Below are 24,775 nucleotides of genomic sequence, written 5' to 3'. Positions count from 1 at the left end.
TTAGGCCTCTGGGGAGATGAGGGAGGATGTGGGCCCGCCCTCGCCTCCCCGCCCACCTCCCTCCTCGGGCTCAGCCTCTCCCATCCCAGTCCCAGGCCGGCCTCTGGACGCAGGACCAGACCCTGGGCTCTAGGCGGACGCCCCTCACCCAGCCGGCCCTGAGTGACTCACTGCTCCCCTGGCCCCGGGCCACCGCCGTCCCCTGGCAGGAAGCCGGCGAAGGTTGTGCAGGAGCCACGGGGTCTGGTGCACAAGGGCCGCTCAGCCAGGAGGGTCTGGAGCAGCTGCCCGCGGACTGCAGGGCCGGCGGCTGGGACCTGCGGTGGCCTGTGGAGCCAGCGCCTCCTCCTCCTCAGGCTCTGGGCCTTTTCTTTCTTCTTCCCACCATGAAGAAGGAAGCGACCTGAGAGCCAGCCCCCTGACCAGAGCGGACCAGGGCCGGAGGGCAGCCCCGTGGGCCCTCGGCCACCCGCTCCCCTCTAGACAGTCATGAAGGGCGGTGGCAGCGCCGTGTGGAGCCTCATGTGGAAGTACTGCATCTCCGTGAGGACCCTCAGGTACCGGGGGGCGCGTGTGTGTATGCAGCCGTGCCCGGCTGTCCCCCAGCGGGCACTGGGCTGGCCCGTTGCATTGGCTCTACGAGGTCCAGGGCAGCCCGCCCTGGGAGAGCAGGGAAGGAGGCACGAAAGGCCACCCTGGCGCTCTCCTCTGAGCCTCTGATGGGGAGGGAGCGGGACAGTGGGCCAAGGGTCCGGGTGCCCAGGTGCCCCGGAGGATGCCTGGCAGGTTCGGTGTGGCTGGCAGTCTCCCCAGCGTGCACGGGAACTGTGCTTATCACAGAGCACACCAGCCTCGGGCACATCTGAGTGACCTGGGCCTGTCCCCAGCCTCCCTTACTGTCCCCCCTCGGTGAGATGGGCTCAGAACGCGGGCAGGACTGTTTCACACTGTTGTCCACGCAGTCGCTGAGCCCGGACTTGGGCACCAGGCAGCCCAGGGTCACTGGCTTTTGAGGGTGAAGTGGCTTCACCTCTTGGGCCAGAGTTTCCCACCTGCAGCTCCTTGGAGGCTCAAAGGGAGGATTAAGTGAGGGAACAGAGGGCGGAGCCTGGCTTGCGGCCAGCGTTGGGTAAGAGGTGGCTGCCGATTTCCCCCTCCGTGAGCTGGGGGGTGCCCGGAACCAGGTGCAGTGGGGGTGGAGAAGGAGGTAGCGCAGAGCTCCGCCCCTGGAGAGGGGGCACTTCCCCCCGCCCCTGCCCCCGACAACACCAGTCCCAGCCCCACCCCCGGGTTGGCTCCAGCCTCTGCAGCTGCTGAAAGCATTCAGAGCCAGTAGCAGCAACCAATGGATCCTGTGTGATCTCAGACAAGGCTGGGTCCACATCTGTCCAGGGGTTGGGAAGGGCTTAGAGGCCCCGCCTATTTGGATAACACCTTCCTTCGGGCATGTTTTTTACTTCAAGGGGAGGTTTTAGGAAGGATAAGGGATTGGAAGACCCCCCCTTTCTTCTCACCCTCATCACCTGGTATGTAAACTGTATAAATTTTCCCTTGCTTCCTTCCTTCCTTCTTTCCTTCCCAAAATATTTGTGACCACTTACATGAAATACCTACAATAAAATAAATAATAAAACATCAGGATCAGGGAAAACACAATTTAGAACAGGGTGTCATGACCTAGCAGAAAAAAAAAAAAAGAACAGAACAGAGATATTCAGGGTCCTGAGGTCCTTTTGTTGAGATGAAAATTGCTGAGCTTCCTAGCAGCCAAAGGGAAAAGGGAAACCCAGACACCCAGGTCACTCTCACGGTGACAAGAAACTATCATTTCCAGGACCACAGTTGTCTCTGCTGCTGGGGGAGAGTGTTTGGGACCCTGGGCCTCATCCTGGGTAGATGGGTGGGGTGAGAGGCATTGCAGGGACAGGCCTTGGGCCTGGCTTTAGGGAAACAGGGCAGACAGTAAGGGCTGAGGCTTTTTCTTGGGTGGGGATGCAGGCTGGATGTAGGAGTGGAGCGGAAAGGTCACCCCTGGAGTGAGTCAGCAGCCGCTTGTCCCTCCTCAAACCCTGGGACAGACCTCCTCAGGCGGGTACCTTGGAGGCTAGGCCAAGCAGGGGGTGAGTCCCTGGGTGCCTTTCCCTGTAACCGCAGCAGGATTTTCCTGCGTCTTGTTCTTTCCTGTGGTTTCTGGGGATTGGCACCCTGGAAACCTCAAGGGTTGTTTACAGGATGCAGTGGGCCCAGGCCTGGGAGGCCCTGCCATGCTCTGCCAGGGGCTCACCAGCTCTGAGGAGGAGCAGCCCAGCCTCATGGAGCCCTGCAGGCTGGCCTCTCCAGGCCTCAGTTTCCTCATCTTCAGGGTGGGAGTAATTGCACAGCCACCCGAGGGCTTGCGGGGCTCGAGGTCAGTGCCCACTCGGTGTTTGTGGGCACTGCTGGACGTACAGAAGCGACAGGTAGGCCTGCAGTGCAGGGCCAGCGTGCACACTGGCAGGGTGGCCGCCTGGCCGTCAATGACAGAGGACCGGCTTGGGGTGGGTGAGGGCACTGTAATCGGCCCTGGGTTCTCCCCAAACCCCCATTTAGTGCCTACAAGTACAGGGCACTGTGTGGGTAGCAAGGAGGATGGTCCTGGTGTGGGATGCACGGGGTGGGCTCCAGGCTTCAGCACACACACCCTGCTCTATGCACCCCCCACCCCATTTTGTTGGAGGGCCCCCAAGAAGGCGAAGGCCACTCCCTGAGAGACAGACAGACAGACAGCTGGAGCAGGCCCTCGGCGGGATCCCAGCCCCCTTGGCTGCCGGAGGTGGGTGGGAGACCTGAGTCAGCAGGTCTGCGGCCCCAGGCGGGGCTGGCGGCGGCCACAGGGACAAATTGGAGGGTTGCGATCGGACAGCGCATAGTTTTCCACTTGCGTCTTCAGATTCCCTTCCGCGTGTGCCGGTCGCCCTGGCTGGGCTGCTCACGTCTGGAAAAGCGCGAGGTGAGTGGGGAACAGGCCGCTGGCTGGCCCGCCCTGGCCCTCTGCCCAGGGCCCCGGTGGCTGCAGCCAAGAAGCCAGTGGCAGGATCCCTGGGACTTGGCCTGAGGTCCCTGAGAGGGGACCCCTGGGCTCAGGGCGTCTCCTGGACAGATCTCCCGGGAGCTGGGCACATGGCGTCCCAGCCAGCAGCGGTAGGTTGTAAGATGTGCAGTCACGGGCCAGATGCTGAAACTCTCGGACCCGTTTCTTCGCCTGTAGAGTGAGGGGAGCGGTGCCAGCTGGGCGGGCTTCTTGGGGAGATCCTAAGGGGGTTCTGTCGGCTCGGCACCACTGACCCCGTCCCCTGCCTTCCCTCTGAGTGTCGTCTGCGTCCGGAGGACGGTGATGGGGTGCGGGGGAGGTCAGGCTTGGCAGTCAGGCTGCCCTGAGTTTGGAAGCAGCTCAGCCCTTTCTACCACGTGAGTGACTTTTAGGGTGGTTCTGAAATTAACTGAGTCGATGCCTGTGGGCCTGCCTGCAGGGTGGGTGCCACGTGCGGCCCGGCCCGTGTCTGAGCGCCCACCTCCGGGGTGGGGCCCTGTCTGTTACAGCCTCGCCTCTGCGCTGCAGGTAACCCTCAGCCTCTGGGCTCAGGCCTGAAAATCACTGGTGCACCTGGCATTATTTGGGGAACGAGAGGTTGCTTTGTGCCCTGGGGGCCAGAAGGGCATTTGAGCTGCCAGGGGGGTGGGGCGGCCCAGTTGGGATGCAGACCCTGCCCCCTCCCCCTCCCCCACTGTGGTGAATCTGGGGAGGAGGGCTGGGGAGCAGCTGGCAGCCAAGCTCCGGGAGCTCCCAGGGAGCTTCCCGGACAATTAGCCATCTGATGCCCCTCAGCGGGCAGCCTGCGTGCACACCTCCTGGGGCGGGAAGCTCGCTGCCTCCCAGCCTGGCCAGCTCTCGGGCGTGGAGATCCTTTCCCACTTGGAGCTGGCACTTCTCTTCCTGTGATGCCACCCCCCACTCTGGGTTGGGGGTGCTGGCCCTGTGCTCAGGCCCCCAGCCCACCTCCGCCCCTGTCCTGACACAGCCTGCAGTGGCCAGGACTCCCTTAGGCTGGGGACGGGGTCTCCAGTCTCCTCCTCACCTTCTCCTGTGGACACACGCCAGGCTCTCCTGGTCCCTCTCTTGGCACCAGAGCCGAGTGCAGCCGGGGCAGGAGATCCCAGGCAGGGCAGAGGAGCTGCCGCCTCCTTGCTCTGCGCGCTGCCCGAAGCTCACGTGGATTCTTCTGGCAGCTACTCTCCCCTCTCATATGTGGGCCTCCCTGAGCCTCAGCCCTGCAGGCCTGCCCCCCGATCACGTGCTGCTCCATCGCCTCTGTGCAGCCACGCTGCTTTCTCACATCCACCTGGGAGGGGCACCATCCCCAGGGCAGAGGAGGAGCCTGGGGCTCCGGGCCTGGCGTTATTAGTTTCCTCTCGGGGTCACTGGGGAGACCATTCTTGGTGGGAGCACGCTTGCCCTCAGAGAGCCGGGCAGGGAGATGGCGGGGGCCAAGCAACCCCAGCAGGCGTGGGAAAGGCTGAGTGCCTACTGTGTGCCGGGCCCTGGGGATCCGGCAGTGAGTACGTGGACGGCCAAGGTCTGTCTCACAGGGCTGAGGTTCGGTCGGGAGACAAAACAGTAAAAGAAATAGTTGAAGCGGTCTTCAGACAGGGATTCAGGGAAGAGGGTTAAACTGGGAGGCGTGATAGAGCGAAGGGGCGGGAGGCGCCACGTGACCTGGGTGGTCCAGAACGGCCTCTCCCAGTGTCCTTCAGTGGATGAGTGGGTCCCTCCGTGCAACGGGGTGTTATGCAGCCGTGAAAAGGAGTGACGTGCTGGTACACGCTCTGACACGGACAAACCTTGAGAACACCAGGCTAAGCGACGTGAACCAGTCAGGAAAGGCCACAGAGTGTGTGGTTCCACTTACACAGACACAGGAATAGACTAGTGGTTGTCCAGGCTGGGGCGGGGCCGAGAGGGACTGCTTAATGGGTGTTTCTTTCTGGGATGATGAAAATATTCCAGACTTAGATGGTGGTGATGTTTGCACCACTCTAAATATACTGAAACCATTGAAGTGCACACTTTATTTTTATATTCTTTATTTTTTTGGCTGTGCTGCAAGGCATGCGGGATCCTAGTTCCCCAACCAGGGATTGAACCCGTGCCCCCCACAGTGGAAGTGCGGAGCGCTAACCATCGGACCTCCAGACCGCCGGGGAAGTCCCGTGAATTGCACACTTTAAATGGGTGAATTTTATGGAATATAAATTGTATCTCGATGAAACTTTTAAAACAAGACGAAGAAAGGAAAGGCCTGTGTGAGGGGGTGGCCTTGAGTTGAGCGCGGCAGGAAGGAGTGAGCTTGTGCAGAGCTGTGGGGAGAACTAACGTTCCAGCAGCGAGCACAGCAGGTGCAAAGACCCAGAGGCGTAACGTTAGAGACAAGGGTCAGGGAGGGAAGGAATGCGCCGTCCCTGGGTCCAGGACCACATTCTTTTGAGGACTTGAGAGTTGACTGAGGTTGGAAGAGAGGGCAGGGTTTGAAGCAGGATAATGACACGACGTGCTTTCTGTTTTAAAACAGTCACTGCTGCGAGGAAATGAGACGGTGGAGGGGACAGGGTGTGGGCTGGCGGGGCTGGAGAGACCAGTCAGGAAAGAGATGACAATGGATACCCCAAGGAGACAGACTGGCAGAAGGTGGCGGTGATCCGTCCCACAGTGGGGAAGGCTTCCTGGAGGAGGGGCCTGGGCAGGGCCTCCAGGAATGGGGGATGGGCCTGGCAGTGGTGGGGAGTGGCCAGGGACTCTCCAGGTGACCCCACTGGTGTGGGCATGGGGAGTTGAACGTGTGGAGGCCTCAGAGACCCGCCTGGCCACAAGGAAGGCAGGCTGCCCGCCCCACGCCTGCCATCCCCGATCCCCTGTGGGCTGAAGCAGCTTTCAGAGTAAGTAGGGTAGTGTCCTCCAGGGCCACCTGTCATACGCCTTTGTCCTGCCTGCTCAGGCTGGCCCACAGTGAGAGTGTTAGCTCCGTGTGGCCAGAGACCCAGCCGGGCTGGCGCTCTGAACAAAGCAGCCTCGACGAAACTCGAGTGGCCCCGAAACGCGATCGGCCACGAGAGACCGGCCAGGCAGGAAGCTGTATTATTTATTGAGCAGAGCCCCTGGGGCGTGCCTGGTCTGGGGCCCCTTGGACGGGCCAGACCTTGAAGGAGCCCAGTGGGCAGTGTCCGGGCCCTGTCGGGGGCGGGCGGGGGCCCCAGGGTGCCCGGGGCGTGGTTTCCTGGACGCCGGCTGAGCAGGGAGGAAGTCGGTCAGGCCCTGTGGGGGGAGGGCCCACAGCTGGTCCTGAGGGGCCACGGAGGCAGGCAGGGTGCCGGGGCTCCAGGAAGACCGCCGCCCTCTCCGTGGTGACACTGTGAGTACCCACCGCCCGCCCAGGAGCAGGGAGAGGGGCTTGACCACCTGGGTGACCTGCGAGGGTCCGCCAGCATTCGGGACAGCGGCTGGGGTGAGGGTCTCTGGCACGTTTGTTGGGATTTTGGCTGTTCCTTGGAACTGTCTTTTGTGCCTTCCCACTGCCTGGATGGTGTGGCCCGGCTGGCCCAGGAGCCCCAGGTGTTTCCCCACAGCTGCCTGGAAGGGCGGCCACGGCTGCAGGAGGGAAGTCCGCTCGCTCCCCTGGGGCTTAGACCCACCCCACGCCCTGGAGGGAGGACGGCCAGGGCCCCTCAGCCCACCTGGGCCGGTTGGTTCTCTGCCTGCGGCCCCACGCCCACCCACCCCCGCCCGAGAAAGAGGGACTCTGGCCCAGGCCCACTTCACAGCCAAGTGAACTGAGGCCCCAGAGGCCCCCAGAGTGTGGTCGGTGCATCCCCCCAACTCCCTTGCCCGAGGAGCCTGCACTTGGAGCACAGGAAGGCTGGGCCGAGGGCGCAGGAGGCTTCCCCGGGCTCTGGGACCTGGGCTTCCCGTTTGTCAGTCCATCAGGGTCAGCTTTGTCCCCAGAGGACACTGCCTGGGCAGCTCTCCCCCCGCCAGCCCCACAGTGGCCCAGCGCGTGTCCCCTCGGCAGCCCCAGCCCCGCCGACAGCTTCACCTTCTTTCTGAAATGGTCCAGCGTGGAGCCATGAGGCTCTGCAGATCCCGGGGCGGGAGGGACTCGGGGACAGTCCCGGCTGGGTGGGCAGCTCTGTACACGCAGAACGAGCAGCTCAGTGTGGCGCTGGTGCCGTCCCTCGGGAAATCCCCTTTGGCGCGCTGGGGACCTGGGCCACCTGCCCCTCGGGGAGATTCCCCGCTGTGTCCTGCTTCCCCCTCTAACCCTCACAGCAACTGGGAAGGAGAATGGCTGTCGCCTCTGGTAACATGAGGGCGTCCGTGCGGCGCCCCCCGGCCGGAGTACATAGGGGAGCTGGGGTTTGAACCTGGAGCTACCCCCAGCCCCTCAGTGCATCATGCAGCCTCTGTCGGGGCAGGAAGTGCAGGGGACAGGGGTCAGTGGATCCCATGATGACCCCCTTGCTGGGTCTGTCTCTCCCTTTGCAGGGGTTGGACTCCAGTCCTGAGGAGGGACTGCTGCCCCATGGGCCCCCAGTAGCCGGGACTGGGGTGGGGGAGGCTTGGGGGCAGGAGTGAGAGCTCCAAGGCTGCCCTCTGAGCTGGGGTCAGCGAAGGCTTTCCCTGACCCATCCATAGAGCTGCCTGATGGCCCAGAGGGCCAGGGGTCACGGAGGACCCCAGTGGTCAGGCTGCTCAGAGCCCAGGGCTCCGGCCCCCAGCTCGGCATCTCTAGCAGTGAGCTGCTTCTGCTGGGCTCCAGGGCACAGCTGCGGGGTCTGGCCAGGTGGATGGACGCTGGTCCAGCCGGGCAAAGGCCACCCCGAGGGCACGCGGGGCTCTGGGGCCAGTGCTTGTGCTGGTGCCTCGGACAAGCTGCTCTCACTCCCGAGGCCTCCTGTCCTCGCCTGCGCACAGGCCATGGAGTCCAGCACCTCGCTTGTCCGTAAGTTCAAGGATTCCACTTTTATTGAGCACCTACTGTGTGCCGAGCACTGTGTTGTCTGGCGACCCAAAAGGGACGAACAAACCACATAAAAAGTCAGGGGAGGAGGATGGAGAGCAGGGAAGGGGCCCCAGGGCGGACGTGATTTATTGTCATAGGTACACGTGGCCTATTTGAAACAAAGCCAGCTAGCATGCCAGATTCATGAGTTCACAGTTATCAATGCTTAGGATGAAGCAAAGCTAAAAAATCAAGAAGAAGTAGGTAGATGTGAAGTTGATTTGGAGAGCAGGTGGCGGGCAGAGCGGGCCCGAGGGGCGCAGGGTCGTGGGTGCCTGGAGCTCTGAGCAGAAGCGTGGCGAGCGGGGCTGAGCTCCGTGTCTGCAGCGGGACTGTGAGCACGGATGTAGGGCATCCCAGCCACTCCCTCCCCTGAAACTTCTGGAAGTCCCCAGACCAAGTCCCAGTTGTAACGTGACCCTCCTCAACCTAGCTCCGCTAAACTTGGTCCTCATGCTCAACCATCCCTCCTCCTGACCCTCCGAGTGAGGGGGTCGCGGCTGTGTAGACATTAGGGTCTCATAACCCTGGGGGGTCCCGGCTCTGCACCCTGCCTGTGGGGGCCAGGTCAGGCTCCGCTTGCTCGAGCGTGAAAGGAGACTGCTTTGTGGTCACCAGATACATTCAGGTTTGATGGGCGTTCCTTCCCTGCCACACCTTGAAGAGCCCACATCCTCGGAGAGTTTTCCTCGGGCCTGGATACTTTCCAGGTGACCCTTTCCCCCGGGGCATGGCCTGGGTGGGACATGGAGTCCACGGAGCCGCCTTGGGCCCATCTCCCAGAGGCCTCCTGGCCTCATCCTGTTTGGAGCCCCTCCCCTGGGCTATGCAGGACCCTCACCTACACCATCAGAGAGCCAGAGCAGCTCGGCCTTCAAGACCCCTGCCCGAAATGGGGCTACTGCCATGGCAGGAGGACCGGCCAGGCGTGGGCAGGGTGTGCCTGGAGCTCCATGTGGCCCCCAAGCTGGGGCGGGGGTCTGCTGAGCACAGCATCTGCAGGCCGTCCGCCAGGTGAGGGGGGAAAGGAGGGTCCACACCGTGGCCTTCACTCCGAGTCCCCCCCGATGTGGGCCAGGCGAGCGTGAGGCATCCTCTGACCTTCACTGAGAGTCTGTGAAGGAGGAGCCATTAGCTGCATTCGATGGATGAGCAAACCAGCGCCCAGAAATCCCTATCAGCGTGACATCACCTGCTTCTAGGAGGTGAGAGGGCTACGGCCCGGCTGCACCCAGAGTGCTGGGCCTGGACGCTGGGCTGTGGTCAGGCTGCTGAAGTAGGCTGAGAGCCCAGACTTTGGTGTTGAGTCTCACTCTGCTGCTTTCTTGGATATGTGACCTTGGGTGCTTCAGGTCACCTCGCCAAGCCTCATAGTAGAGGACCTTCTAGTTGCAAGTGACAGAGAAATCCAAAACACACAGGCTTATGCATTGAAGGGGCTCCTCTGGCTCATGGAACTGAAAAGTATAGGGGTGACTAGCTTCAGGAATGGCTGGATCCAGGAGTTCAATTTATCTAATGGGTTTGGACTTTTCAACCCTCACGCTGCTTTCTCTCTACTGTCTTCATGTTGGCCTTCTCCACGTGGGTGCCTGGCATGTCGGGAGTATTCCCCACCCCTGCGACAGGCCGGCTTGCAGGGCCAGGCTGTGGCGAGCCGCATGCTGTTTCTGTCCTGGGATGTTGACAGTGCCCTGGGGGAAATGGGACAGGAAAAGAGGAAGTTACGACACAGGCAATCAGAGCTGAGCAGGGGTGAGCTCCAAGGCCTGTGGGAGCCCAGAGGAGGAGTGTCAGAGTTTACATCTGGACAGGTTCCCCAAAGGCTTCCTGGAAGAGGTGGCAGCTTCCAGGAAGACTTCGAGGTCTTGGAGTTGGCCTGGGGAATGAGAAGTGAGGGAGCAGATGCCCTGGGGTCCAGTCTGGGGCTCAGGTCATCTCAGGATCCGCACACGGTGGGACTGACCTGGCTGTGCTGGGTTCTTGGAGCCCCTGCCCAGGCTCAGAGGTCAGGATGCCTGGGGGGTGGCGGTGAGGGAGCGACAGGGCCTGTGTTTGGGTGATAGGTGGCCCGGCTTCTAGGCTGTGAGGACAAGAAAGCACTTAGTGAGCACCTACTGTGTGCCCGGAACTTTCCATCTGGCCTCGTTCTGGCCACACAACAGCCCCTGGAAGCTCGTCATCCCCTCTTTGCAGAGGATGAACCGGGGGCTTGATGAGAACAAGCCTTTTCTAAATACGCCCATCAGTCGTATTTCCCTGCAAAGTTAGAAGGTGCTACTCACCCGTTGGCCGGGCTCAGCGGCCTCTGCTCTGCCATCAAGAGGCTTCAGGGCTGCCCCGTGGCAGGGTCGCATGGGGAAGTCACCGTGTTCAAAGCGGTTGTGTGTTGAAACACCTTCCCAGAAGACTAACCACCAGGCCTCCCCTCACACTGGCAGCAAACACGGTAAATCTGAAACCTCATGCCTGCAAAACAGGGGCGCGTCAGAGCCAGAGGCCAGGTGTGAATTGTGAAGCCGGACACCCCCAACGCCGCAGTGGGTATGGACGGCCACCCATTCCGGGCAGCCAGGAAACCAGCTTGGTCCTGAGCTTTAAGCGGCGAATTTTTAAACCCCTTCTAAACTGATCCTCAAGGGTGTTCACGGGCGGCTGAGGTAGGCCAGGGTGGGAGCAGGAAGATGGAGGGTCAGATCCCAGCTCCCCCTTCGGCTGCTGTGACTCCTTGGGCCGCCCCCTGTGCCTCTCTGAGCCTCAGTTTCCTCCTCAGCAAAATGAGGGTAGCATTTCACAAGGTGAGGATTAAATAACATTATACTTGGGCGTGTCCATGTGTGATGACATAGCAGTGGCTGCATAAAGGTCAGTGATTACATTGAGTAAAAACTACTGTTCTCAGTTTGACTGTAACATTTTTTAAATTGTCGTTTTTGCAACCATGGATTTGAGACAAATGGGAAATTGTTTGGTTCCGGGTATATGCCCCCTGAGGACAGGCACCAGGCCAGTGAGACCTGAAGTTCAGGAAATGCACTTGGTGACTCAAGAGCAGATTTTGAACTTGTCAAATCCCAAGTCAATCCAGGGTGTTCTTTTCCTAAAAGATCCAGTGAGACAAAAGAAAAACACTAGTGGACTTTGCCCGAGGGATATAATCAAGCGTGGCAGCAGGATGGCACCCAGCTCACTGGATGGCAGTGGCTCTTCGGGGGTAGGGGGGTAGCATGTAGGAGAGGTTGTCAGGGAAGCAGAGGCACCTGAGCTGGGTCTGGAGTGTGAGTAGAACTGGGCAGGTAGCGAGGGAGGAGATGGTGGGTGGAATCTGTAGGTCGAGTCCCCGTGTGTTTGGGGAGCAGCAGTCAGAGTTGGGTCTGGAAGGGATGAGGGCCAGATTGGGGCCAAAAAGGAAGGCAGGTGGGCCGCGAGCCCGGAGCTGCTGTGCGCTCTCTGTGGGCACAGAGGCGCCATCAGGGCTTTTGAGCAGGGAGGTTAGATTAAGCAGTATTCTTACGGTGGCAAGTGATAAAAGCAAACAAACAAAAACCCAGACTGGCTGAAGCTGAAGGCTGAATTTAGTGCCTTCTACTTCTGAAACAGACAGGGCTTTAGGTACAGTTTGATTCAGAAGCTCAAGCTATTTGTCAGAGACACTGGTGTCTTTTTCTCTTCTTTCCTGACTTCATTCCCAGGCAGTATCTGTGCTTGTGACGGGACTGACAGCTCCAGGTTTACAGTAGTCTGACAGCTAATGATCCCAATAGAAATGGTTCCAACAAACTCCCAGTACAGGCTTGGGTCACATGCCCATCCCTGGACCAGTCACTTTGGTAAGGGGGCGGAATACCGTCAAGTTAGGGACAGAGTCCATTGACACAAATTAGATAGACTAAGAGTGGAGGAGGGGGATCCCCCAGAGAAAAGTGGGGTGCCTTACTGGAAGTGAGCTGGGAGGCTGGGCAGGCACAGACATCCAGCCTCCTTATCAGTGATCTGATGAGACCCTCCAGGCGCTGTGCTCGGTGACTTGACCTGCACCATCCCTTCCTGTCAGTACCACAGGCTAGGGTTTCTTATGATCCCCATTTTGCAGGTGAGAAAACCAAGGCTTAGGGAGATAGTTACGTGCCCAAGTTCACATCGTTAACAAATGGCCTTGCACCTGAAATCATCCTGACCCCGAAGCCCAGGCTCTGAATCATTTGCTCCACTGCCTCATGGTTATCAGACCTGCGTTTGAAGAAGATGCCTCAGGACCTCAGATGGAGGATGGATTGCAGGGGGGACCGGAGGCAGAGGACGGGCAGGAGGCTGGTGCCACGCAGGCAGAGAGGAGGGCAGCCCCGAGGGATACAGCTACGGGGCATCTCAGCCCCTTGGTCCCAGAACACTGCCAGCCCAGCTTTCCTGTGATGTTTCCTGAAGTAGAGAAAATACACAGTAATACGTGAGTATGTGTGCACACACATACACATATGTGTGTATTCATGACTCTGCCTCCTGGTTGCGGATTGGGGCGATCTTAGCAGGAGGGTGTGAGGTGTGAGGCTCTGGGGCTGGAGGCTGGCTTTATGCTCCTTCTGTGGGCACAGGGGCACTTCCGGGGCAGTTTCCGGAGGAGGTGGTCAAAGGGAGGTGACCACCCACCTGGCATAGGGCCAGGGTGGGGAGTGGGTGGGATGGGGAAACAGCCGCTCCTCACTTCCCTTTTCAGCCCTGAGACTTCCCAGGAGACAGTCCCGCCCCCCTGATGACATCACACTAGGTCAGAGGTCATCCTGCCCACACCTTCCTCGCACAAAGAGGAAACCGAGGCATTGGGGGCACAGCGTGTTCTGCCTCGCTGTCGCCACTTGGGGAAGTCTGGCGGCGTGAGTACCAGCCCTAGATGGCCTGCTGCCTTGCTTTGTGACCTAGGGCAAGCCACAGAGCTGCTCTGGGCCTCAGTTATATCTGCAAAATGGACCTACTATTACCTCTCAGAGTGGGTAAATGAGAAAACCTTGAAAGGACCGGGTGTAGTGCCAGACACTTCACAGGTGTCAGTGAATGTTGGCTGTGACGATTCCTTCCTTTGCATGGTGAACTCAGAGGGACGAACAGCTATAGATCCCAGGAAGCTGGGCCCAAGATCCAGCTCTGCCGTCCAGGCTGTATGGCCTTGGGCAAGTCACCTCATTTCTCTGGGCCTCAGTTGCTTTATCTGGAAAATGGCTTTCGAATCACCACCTCAGGGGTCACTGAGCGGATTGCTGGAATACCCTGTCCACGGGATGGGATTTTCTGGGGTGTCTCTTTCCCACTGGGCGGTTGACGTCCCCTCCCCGACGACTTCCCTTCCTGCCCTGGGAGGGGATCAAGTGAGTTACTCTATTGGTAGATCTTTCAGCTGAGCACCTGCAGTGTGCCAGGCACCACCCAAGCGATGAGGAGGTCAGACCATGATCCCCGGCGTCCCCTCTCCCAGGTGGCAGCTGGCCCCCAGCTGGTGCCGCCACTGCTCTATCATCTGGTGGGCCAGTTATAGGAGAAGGGACCCCATCGTGCCTGCCTCTGGATGCTGGATGGCTGCTGAAGGCGGAGTCCTTTGCTGACAGCTCCCCGGGCCTCTTCTGGGGGTCCACGTGCCCCCATCCTCATTGCATCGGGCTGGGTCGTTATCCCCGCCCCCGGTGTGGCAGTGTCCTGCTGCCTTCCCCTGTGGCCCCAGTTGGGAGTTGGAGGAATGTCTGCAGGGTGTCCCCTGCCCGGAGCGTGGAGGCTTTTGGATCCAGAAGCCAGATCTGGAGGAGGGCAAGTACAGGCAGGGTGACTCAGACAAGCGCTTTTGCTCCTGAGTCTGTTTCCTCCCCTGTAAGAGGGGAGAAAGACACCCACCCACGGCAAGGGCTTTGTAACCTTGTCCCGTAAACGCCCCAGGAGAGGCTGGGCTGCAGGGCACTGCCGACCCAAAAGCCCTCTGCACTTCGGCCAGTCCAGGCCGATCAGAGCCCAGCTCGGTGCAGGGTGCAGGCGTCTCCCAAAGGCTGCCTCCCTTAGCCCCGCTCAGGACTCTGTTCTGTTTAAAGGGCACATAAGTTCCCCTGGGGCCCGGGACACCGCTTGTGGGTCCCCCACCCCTCCCCGGAATGCTTTAGGTCCCTGGGTCTGCCTTCTGGGGCGTGGGCTGGGCCCTGAGCTGTGACCACCCCCCCACCCCTGGGCAGCCACACTAGTGATGGACGTGCCATTTCCTGTTTCACTTAGTGTTTGCTGTGTAACAAACCACCCCAAATGTCGTGGCTGCAACAGCAGTGTGTGACTGTGCCAGCTAGAACCCGGGCCGCCCTGCTGGTCCCCCTGGGCTCACCAGAAGGTGCCAGGTGGCCCCACTCACATGGCTGCAGTTGGTGCTGGGGCACCTCAGTTTCTCCACCACCACCCCCCCGGCAGTTTGGCCCCCGGTGGGCAGCCAGCGGCCATGGCATCTGAGGGCAGCGTTCCAAGGGGGCGAAGGTGGAGCCTCAAGTCTCTTGAGGTGCAGCCTCGGAACTCAGACAACCATCCCTCCCGCCACATTCTGTTGTGCAATGAAAGTCCCATGGCCGGGGGAGGGGAGACGGACCCCACCTGTGGGAGGAGGAGGGGACGAGTCCCAGAGCTGAGGGGCCTGGGTACCGGGATGCAGGGAATCTTTGGCCATATTTTGCAGTCACAGAGTATGCGTCATTAGGGTTTTGCCAGGTTCTTACCTTACAAGGGTTGGGGTCAGGGTAGCAAGTTCTAAAGTCATTGGATACGGAGCCAAAAATTACCCGGTAGAACTACCCTTGAAGACCCCTTACGTTGCCATGGCGTGCAGAGCCCTTGGTTCAGCACCCACCCTGCACGGAGCTCCGTGCCCACTGAGCGGGCGAGGCCCTGAAGCAGGCCAGATTCAGGGGTGAGGCTTGCCCAGACATTCCAGGCTTTGCTGTGGGGGGGACCCTCAGATCCCAGCTGGGAATGGAGGGGGTCTCAACCGGCCAGCTCACCTTCTCCGTCGGCTCCATGCTGTGTTTCCGTTAAGCCTCTAGAAGCTGCACTGCCCGGGACAGAAGCCGCTGGCCATAGATGGCTATTTAAATGTCAACTACTGAAAATAATGCAAATTTTAAAGAAGTCAGCTCCCCAGCTAGCCCCATTCTGAGTGCTCAGTGACCACATGGCTGAGAAGTGGAGAGCCAGGAGTCAGCTGGCCCCAGCCAGCCCCCTTCACCGAGCCCTCACCTTCATGGTCACCCAGGCCCGGTGCTGGCCGCTTGAGACTCAAAGTGACTCGGCCCCATCCCGGTCACTGCCCTCTAGAGGCTCCCGACCCGCTGGGAGCAGGCGGGCTGGGGAACCGCAGTGCCAGAGTGGGAACTGGGCGGCCAGGCCCCCGGAGACTTGCTGAGGTGGGAACCCTAGGGCCTCCCCCTCGCCGCTCCAGCCCTGTCCTCCCCGCCACGAAGCAGCGGTGTAGGGAGTTGGGATGGCTCCATGTGCACCTGCCAGGCTTCTCTGGTAAAGGGAGGGTGCCATTTCATCACCCCAAATCCCACACATACCCCCCCCGCCGACCAGTGCACACGAGGGTTAGTATCCGTGGCTGAAAAATCACAGCCACTGAGAACGCATTTTAGATGAATGTGAAGTCTATGAATTTTATTCATCGCACAGCATCTGTTTTGGTTTGAAAGATGTTAATGTGTGAAACCTAGTATTTGTTTGGTCTACCAGCAGCATATATGGGATGCAAGAACCCCTAAAATAATTCGGGGGCTCCCAGCCTAGGAATCGGCGGAATCTCCAGGAATGGGATGGGTAGCGCCCGGGCGGTGGAGGGGTGTGTGGGGGAGTACCTAGACATGGGATGAGCAGGGACACCCCCTGTGGGAGATGTGTTCACAACTGCATCAGCGCCTTTTCTCCTTTGAGGGCCATGGATTTATTCTCAGGGGTATTCAAGTTCCACTCAGTAATATTTTTACATGTGGATTCATTACGAGTTATTTTGTAACAATTTCAATCTTGAAGAAGGCCTGTAAGAATTTTAAAAAAAAGAATTCTCCCGTGTACCCTTCACCCAACTTCATCATAAGTAACATTTCACCAAATTTCAGTCTCTCACGAAAACATTTTTTTCTCCCAGAACTATTTGAGAGGTCATTGCAAACATGCAACCTGATGACTCCTACTCCTAAATGATACTTCAGCATGTTTCCTGAGAGCAAGGATACTCTCTTACATATCTGCGGTCTGATAGCCAAATTCATGAAACTTAGCATGGTCACAGTACTAGGATCTAAAGTACAATTTAGGGACTTCCCTGGCGGTCCAGTGGTTAAGACACCGAGCTTCTGATGCTGGGGGTGGTGGTTCGATCCCTGATCAGGGAACTAAGATCCCACATGCCACAGGGTGTGTCCAAAAAGTAAAAAATTAATAAATAAAATAAAATACAATTTAGCGTTGCATTTAACCAATTATCCCACTGATGTCCTTTATGTCATGTTTTTTGCCAATCCGGAGTCTTACATTGCATTTAGTCATCATGGGTTTTCTTGAAGCTTTACCAAGGTTTACTTTGTATCATAAAATTCACTTGTGTTAAGTGTGCAATTTAATGATGATTAGTATACTTACAGAGCTGTGTAATCGTCACCATAATTTTAAATCATTTCAAATCATCTTGAAAGGAAATCTTGTGTCTATTTTCTATCACTCTTTTGTCCCACCCCAACCCCCGAAAGACACTTATCTACTTTCTGTCAATAAACTTGCCTTTCTGAGCATTTCATATAAATGGAATCGTATAGTAAATGACCTTTTGTGACTGGCTTCTTGCACTTAGTCTAATGTTTTCAAGGATCAGGCATGCTGTAGCAGGTGTTGGAACTTCATTCCCTTTTTTTTGCTGATTAAGACTCCGTCGTATAGATAGACCACATTTAGTTTATCTACTGTCCTCAGTTGATGGACATTTGGGTTGTTTCCCCAGTTGATGGACATTTAGGTTGTTTCCCCAGTTGATGGACATTTAGGTTGTTTCCCCAGTTGATGGGTATTTGGGCTGTTTCTACTTTTTGGCTATTATGAATATACTGCTAGGGATATTCACATACAAGTTTTTATGTGGACATATATTATCATTTTTCTTGAGTAGATACCAAGGAGTGGAATTGCCAGGTCAGATATTAACTCTATGTTTAACTATTTTAAAAACACACAACTGTTTTCCAAAGTGGCTGCACCGTTTTTCATTCCCACCAGCACTCTATGAGGGTTCCAGTTTCTCCAGACCACCTGGACGGCTCTCTAAAAACTGAGTTCTGCTGTCTGGTTCCTGCGGCTGCCTTTCCTATTCTGTTTTTGAACACGTGGTCTTCAAGGGACCCTCCAGTGTGGTCTCATTTAACTCTGGATGCAGTGTTCCCTAAAGTGGGGTCTGATGAACGTTGCAAACTGTATTCTTAGGGGTCCACCAGTTCTTAAGTTTGAGAAACCCTTAATATAGAGCCATCTCTCAGACGGGAAAGTAGAGGCCCTTATAGAGAAAGTGATGTGTCCAAAACCGTGCATCTGTGAGTGCCCGCAAGCCAGCACGGAGGCCGCGTGGAGTAAATAAGAGACACTTAGGAAGTCGTTCAGCACCCGCCCAGTTTTCTCACCTGTAAAATGGAGGGGGCGTCACCCATCTCTAGAAACAGGAGCAACAGAGACAGTGGGGGTAAAGAGCCCAGCTCAGCGCCTGCCTGACGCAGAGTGGACACGTGTGCCCACCACCTGGGCTTGCACCCGGCTCCCTCCTCCGCAGCACCTCCTCTCCCCAACAGAGCAGCCCCGAGGGCCGGCTCCCGGCTCCAGCTGTCCCTCCCCCTCACGCACCTCACCTGTCCCCAGTGCTTAGCCACTTACTGGGCACGGCTCTGTCGCAGGCCCTGTACTGATGCTGGCAAAACAGAGATGATTCCTACTCCATCCCCGCCCTCGGGGACTTTGGGCAATGAATAGACTCATTAGCTGATGATAACAGGACAGTGTGGCAGTGGTTATTTTTATAATCAATAGCTAACGGTTATTGAATTTCTCCTATGTGCCTGGTCCTGTTCTAAGAACTGTGTCAGGATGTACAGGGCATTGTGCGAGCCAAGATGTGTAGAGGAGGTGACATTTTTGCAGCTGGATCTTAAGGATGGGTTTGGACTTGAGCTAACAGGGAAAAAGCACTCTTTAGGAATTTTTACTAATTTGGTGGGTGAAAATGGTATCTCATTATTATGGTATGCGATTCTTTATCAGTAAGGTTATATATCTTTTGGTATGTTTATAGGCCATTTGTATTTCTTCTTCTCTGAGCCACCTAGTTAAATCAGCTGGACACTTATTTTCATGGTTTTCTTATTGATTTGTTAGAACTCTTTGTATATTGATGAACCAAAGGGCATAGTATGTGCAAATACTCAGTGTTGTGAAACAGCGTGGCATACACAAGACATTAAGTGTAGCTTGACTTTGGGGGAAGCAGCTGAAGATGGGGGTGGTGGGCAGGGAGGCAGAAACTAGTTCTGGTGCTGAACTGGGAGCTTAGACTTTATCCTCCAGGTCATGGGGAGCCTTAGAAGGGTTTTGAACAGGGAAGGGATGTGATTGAAGCTGTATTTTTTTAAATAAATAAATTTATTTATTTTATTTATCTTTGGCTGCGTTGGGTCTTCGTTGCTGTGTGCGGGCTTTCTCTAGTTGCAGCGAGCGGGGGCTACTCTTCATTGTAGTGCACGGGCTTCTCATTGTGGTGGCTTCTCATTGCGGAGCACGGGCTCTAGGCGCATGGGCTTCGACAGGCTCAGTAGTTGTGGCTCGCAGGCTCTAAAGCGCAGGCCCAGTAGTTGTGGCACCCGGGCTTAGTTGCTCCGCGGCATGTGGGATCTTCCTGGACCAGGGCTCGAACCCGTGTCCCCTTCATTGGCAGGCGGTTCTTAACCACTGCACCACCAGGGAAGCCCTGAAGCTGTATTTTTGAAAGTTGTTTTAAATAAGGGACAGTTATGGTTGGAGGGATGGCCTAGAAGGATAAATTGAGGCCATAAAGTGCAGAACCGTGAATGTCCTGCTGAGGAGCGTCAGTTTGGTTTGCTGGGCAGTGGGGAACGTTCTGGGTAACAACTGGGGGTGGAGAGAGGAAAGGGGCAGGATCAAGGCCATGGCTGATCCCCGGTGGGGTTAGTGGTTCAGTCTCCCTGCAGGAGGCTTTGCCCCCACTGACGTCTCCTTCCCACATGGGTGCCCAGTGCTGGGTCATCTCTTCCTGCTCCGAGGAACTGATCTCCAACCAGACAGACGGGACTGTTGCCAGGGCTGATCTGGAGAGGAAAGATGAACCAGGAGTTTCCAGGCAGGGCGCTGCGGGTGGGAGAAGGAAAAGGGAAGAGCATGGTGGCCAGCCTGGAGGGGGCTCAGAAGTCATGCATTCCACAGGCCAAGGAAGCTGACCCTCGGCTTCCACTCCCACGGCCCAAGGCCGGGAAGCCCCACCTCCCTCCCGGCAGCATTCCACATCAGGTTGGCTCTTCCAGTGAGAAGGTTCTCGGTCTGGTCTGACGTCAGAGCTGCACGGAGCCTTGGCACTTGCCTTATCTCAGGCTTCCTGCCTGCTCGATTGAGGGGACCTCGAGGCTCAGAGGAAGACGATCCTCCCACAGTCACATAGGGAGTTAGCCCCAGCCCGAATCAAAGCAGGCCTCCCAACTATGTGTGCAGTCTCAGAAATGATTCTTTTTTTTTTTTTTTTTTTTTTTGCGGTATGCGGGCCTCTCACTGTTGTGGCCTCTCCCGCTGCGGAGTACACGCTCCGGATGCGCAGGCTCAGCGGCCATGGCTCACGGGCCCAGCCGCTCCGCGGCATATGGGATCCTCCTGGAGCGGGGCACGAACCCGTATCCCCTGCATCGGCAGGCGGACTCTCAACCACTGCGCCACCAGGGAGGCCCAGAAATGATTCTTTTTTAAACATAATTTTTTTAAACAGTAGTACATGCAGAGGGCGCAAAAAATATTTAAATGGAACATTTCAGTGAAAAGCCATTCTCCTTCCCACCCTGGCCCCCAATTCTCCACACCCTTCCCCAGGGCACCACTGTGCCAGTTTTTTAAGCATCTTTGTCAGAGATAACACATCCACACACCAGCAGGTACCCTATACCCTGCTCTTCTTTTACGTAAAAAGTAACACACCATACCCTGTACTGCACCTTGATTTTTCCACTTACAAAAATACCTTGGAGATTGTTCCTTGTCCATCATGTACAGAAGCTGCATCCTTTCTTTGTGTGTGTGCGGTACGCGGGCCTCTCACTGTTGTGGCCTCTCCCATTGCGGAGCACAGGCTCTGGACGCGCAGGCTCAGCGGCCATGGCTCACGGGCCCAGCTGCTCCGCGGCATGTGGGATCTTCCCGGACCGGGGCACGAACCTGTGTTCCCTGCATCAGCAGGCAGACTCTCAACCACTGTGCCACCAGGGAAGCCCTGTCCCCTGCATTTTTCAGCAGAAATGCCTCCTGGAGATATTCCCGTGAAGTCCCGGCCTGTGGGTGTGTTCATGCCGGCTCTCCCTCCCCCAGTGTTGGACACCAGAGGTGTCTCTCTCCTTAGTTTGCTGACTGACACAGAGTGCTGTGTGCACTGCCCTTGCGTCTTTATGCCAGCATGCTGGATGGCTTTGCCAGATCAGCCTTCAAAAACAGGTCGCCCCGTCTTGCACCTCACCCTCCAGTACTTTGGGTGCATTCATCTCCTCCCACCTTCAACAGCAAAAGCATCATCATACTTGTTCTTTTCTGCCAACTTGGTAGACACAGAAAATGACAAGCATTCTGTGTTTCACTTTGTATTTCTTCAATATGCATTTAATTACAAGTGAGATTGAGTATCTTTCCCTGAGCTGCTTGTTTCTATCTGTTCTTTTTTCTAATTGGTTAGTCATCTTTTTCCTATAGCTTTGAAAGAGCTTTTTACGTATCTGGGAAAGTAACTTTCATCTCATTTTCCTCAATTAATTTCTGTCATATGTGCTGCAGATATTCTTTTTAAGTTTACCCTTTGTCTTTTTTGACTTTGTAGTATGTTTTATTCCATTTAGAAGTTTTCATTTCTATATAAATTTATCAATATTTTCCTCCATAGCTTCTGGGAATCCAAATATTTATACAACCTTTTCACACATTATCACAGTTGATCCTCCGAGCAGCCTTTGAAAGGAGGCAGGGTGAGGGTTTTTATCATCAGGTCTGTTTTACAGATGAATTCACATGAGGCTCAGAAAGGTGGTGGGACCTGCCCAGGCTGAACAGATTCTAAAACCCTTGTTCTTCCCAGGTCCCTCACCTGCCTTCCTGCCAGCCAGGTAGCTCACTCCTGGCACTGACAACAAAAGGATGTAGCTTCTCTAGGAAAGCATTTTTAATTATTAAAACTACAAGAATCTTTCCTTTAAGAGCTCTTTTTTTTAAGTTTTTGAAATTATAAAATTAGTTCATAGGTTTTAAAAACAAAGCAAAATGTCCAATGATACAGGAGAGTGTAACACAGGGTTTCGGGCAGGGGGGTGCTCATGCCTTGCCCTGAAAGCCCATCCCCCAGGGGGACCACTGTCCTGTTTCCTGTGAGCACCAGTGGTGAGGAAGACCCACCGGGAGCTGGACTGTTCCTTATCCGTCTCTGCCCATCACCAGTGCATTGTATATTCCAGGAGCAGCTCAGGTGCTCATAAATGCTGCGAGACGAGACCGAGGTGGTCAGGCACCCCCCTTAGCTTACACTCCGCAGCCCCACAGGCCTGTGTTCAAATCCCAGCTCAGCCACTTAGCCAGCCATGTGAGTGTGGGCAGTTGACTTACCTTCTCTGTGCTGCGCTGTCCTTGTCTCTGAAATTGGGATAATAGTTTACACCTCAAGTAAATGAAATTAACCTCATAAAGTGCTGAACAGAATGTCCACCTCTTACCTCTGATCTGCCTGTTCCTTGGGGGATCCACTGCCTACTCTCACCTGGCCCCAATATCCAGGGTTGTGACATTTCAGAGTGGAAAGTCAGGCTCCCTCCCCCCTCCAGAAGCGCAGAGAGGGGAAGTGCCTTGCCCAAGGTCACACAGCCCACAGACGGCAGAGCCCGCAGAGACTCCAGTCTCCTGACTCATTACATCACTCGCCAGGCTGGACCACTGCGGCCCGTCCCCCGGCCTCCTGTCTCGCCCCTTCTGGCCACCAGGGGGCGCGTCCTAACCCAGCCCAGACTGCGGCTGCCCTTGCTCCCACCTGGTGGGGGTCTCCCGGCTGCCCACGAAAGGAAGCGTTCCTTAATCTGGTGTTCAGGGCTGTCAGAATCTCCCTACACACCGCGCAGCGCGCCTTCCTCTGCTTGCTTGTTCCTTGGGTACAGCCTTCCTGGAGTGCCCTCCCCCTGCCTGCCCCTTCCAGGCCAGGCCTTTCCTGCCTACTCCACTCCTTCCCCACGGACTGGCCCCTCTCCGAGGCCGTGCCGCCCCACCGAGGCCCGTCCCCAGCGCTCAGTGGGTGCCGAGTCCATGTTTGCTGTAGGGTAAGGGGCGGCGCCGTCAGGCCCGGACCCCCCTCCCCAAACTGCCAGGAGCGCGCGTCCTGGAGGGCACACAGAGCCCACCACCGCGCTGTGCGATTCTGGGCCAGTGGCTGCTGCTTTCTGGGCCTCGGTCTTCTCATCTGAGAACTGGGGAGGCTTCGGGGAGGGGGCTGGGCATGGCCGGCGGGGACCGCAGTTCTCCGTGGGAGGGGCCTGCGGCTGCGGCTCCCAAGTGTTTACCTAGGGGGTCTCGGGGAGTCTGAGCGAAAGGCCGGGGCCCCAGCGCCCCTCCGCCGCGCTTGGCTGTGCGGACCCCGCTCCCAGGCCCATCCCCTCGGCGGCCCCACCGACCCGGGCGCCCTCAACTGGCCGGGGTTCGGATGACGTCGGCGGCCGGGGCGGCACCCGTCCCCGCGCCCACACCCCTGTCCGGGGAAACTGAGGCTGGGCGCGGAGAGGCGGCGCACGCCAAGGTCACTGCGCGGAGGCAGGCCGGCTGGCCGGCGGCGCTCGGGTGCGGGCTCGGGCTCCGGCTCCGGCTCGGGCTGGGGCTCCCGCGCGTCCGCCCCCCCGCGCCGCGCGCCCGCCCGCGCTCCTGCCCGCCGCGGGGACGGCGGGGACGGCGCGCGCTCGGAGGCTGCGGGCGGCCCCGCGAGGTAGGAGGCGGGCCGGCGGGGGACGCGCGCGGCAGCGGGCGGGGCGGCCGGGGCCGGGGGCCGGGGGCCAGGCCGGGGGTCGGCGGGGATCGCGGTGCACCGACGCGCGAGCGGCTTTCGGGAACCGGGCGGGGGCGGCGGGTGGCTTTGCGGAGCCGGGCCCGGGACGAGGGCCGAGGCCGCAGTCGCGGGGACGCGGCGGGCCCCGGGGTTGCAGGGTCGGGCACCCGCGGCACCGGGCTCGCAGGGATGGGGCGGGGGCGGGGGCGGCGGCGCCGGGCTTTCGGAACCGGGGCTCTGCGGTGTCGCTCCCTGGGTCGCAGGAGATGGAGCCTCCGCGGCTCTGCGGATCGCTCCTCCAAAACCTTGCGGACGTGGAAGGCGCGATCTGTGGGGAGGGGGGCTGAGGGTCTCCGCGTCTATACTAGCTGGCTGCCTGGGCTGCGAAACGTGAACCCAGGTCGCGAGGGTCGCAGGGGGAAGCTGCCCGTCCCCCCAGACACACACTCTCTCCCTTTTCTCCCCCCTCCGCCGTGCTCCCGCCTCTCCGCGGAGAAATCCTGCCGCGGGTCCAGGGTCCGGAGCCTGCGGGCGGGAGGTTGAGGCATCTCAGGAATTCGCTGTGAGCCAGTTAGACGCTCTTGGGGTGGGCTGGATGGCTGGCCCCGAATTCAGCCCTGCCCTGACCCCTTTCGTGACCTTGGGCAGCCCCTCCTCCCACTACCACGTGGGCAAGAGGCTGGCTGGTAGTCTTGGGGACCCTCTGGGTCAGACCCCCAGTGGGAGAGGAGTCGGTTTAAGGGACTGTGCCTGGGGGCTGGAAGAGCCCCTGCGATCTCCGGACCCAGTCCCAAATGGGGCAGGAGGCAGCAGGAGTCTGAGAAGTGACGATGGGGCTGTCGCAGGTATCAGGACACTCTGTTCCACCTGCCAGCCTTGGGGGGAGCCCTCATGGACCAGGGGGATCTGAGTGCGGGAAAGCCCTGCCCTGCCCAAACTAGCTGCCCCTGGGCTGTGAGGAGGCAGGGCCGGTTGGCAGAGGTGTGGCCAGGCTGTCCCCCTGCCCCCCACAGTCATGGGGACACCCCCCTCCCAAGTTTCTGCCACGCAGTTGCCCCTTTAAATTGCTAAGCCCTCGGCTGTCACAGCTGATCTGTTTCCAGAGCAAACGGAGCAGAAAGATGACAGTGGGTGTCCCCTCCCCCGGGCCTGTCCGAGAGAGGAGGCTTGCAGGCCAGCGGTCCCCTCTGCCTGGTCAGCTTCGTGCGTTTAGCTCTGGGCGTGCTCCATCATGGGGTGGGTGTGGGGCACTTGCTCTGCACTGGGGAGCCCCTGCTCCGCTCGGTGGTCAGGCACCACCAGACAGCGTGCGTGCCAGCCTGCACAGCCCCTGGGAGCAACTCGGAACGAAGGTGACCTCTGGTCACCCTTC

The sequence above is a fragment of the Mesoplodon bidens genome, assembly GCF_964165515.1.
Source record: "Mesoplodon bidens genome assembly, chromosome: 10".
NCBI lineage: Eukaryota > Metazoa > Chordata > Mammalia > Artiodactyla > Ziphiidae > Mesoplodon > Mesoplodon bidens.
This window is presented reverse-complemented; position numbering follows the sequence as displayed.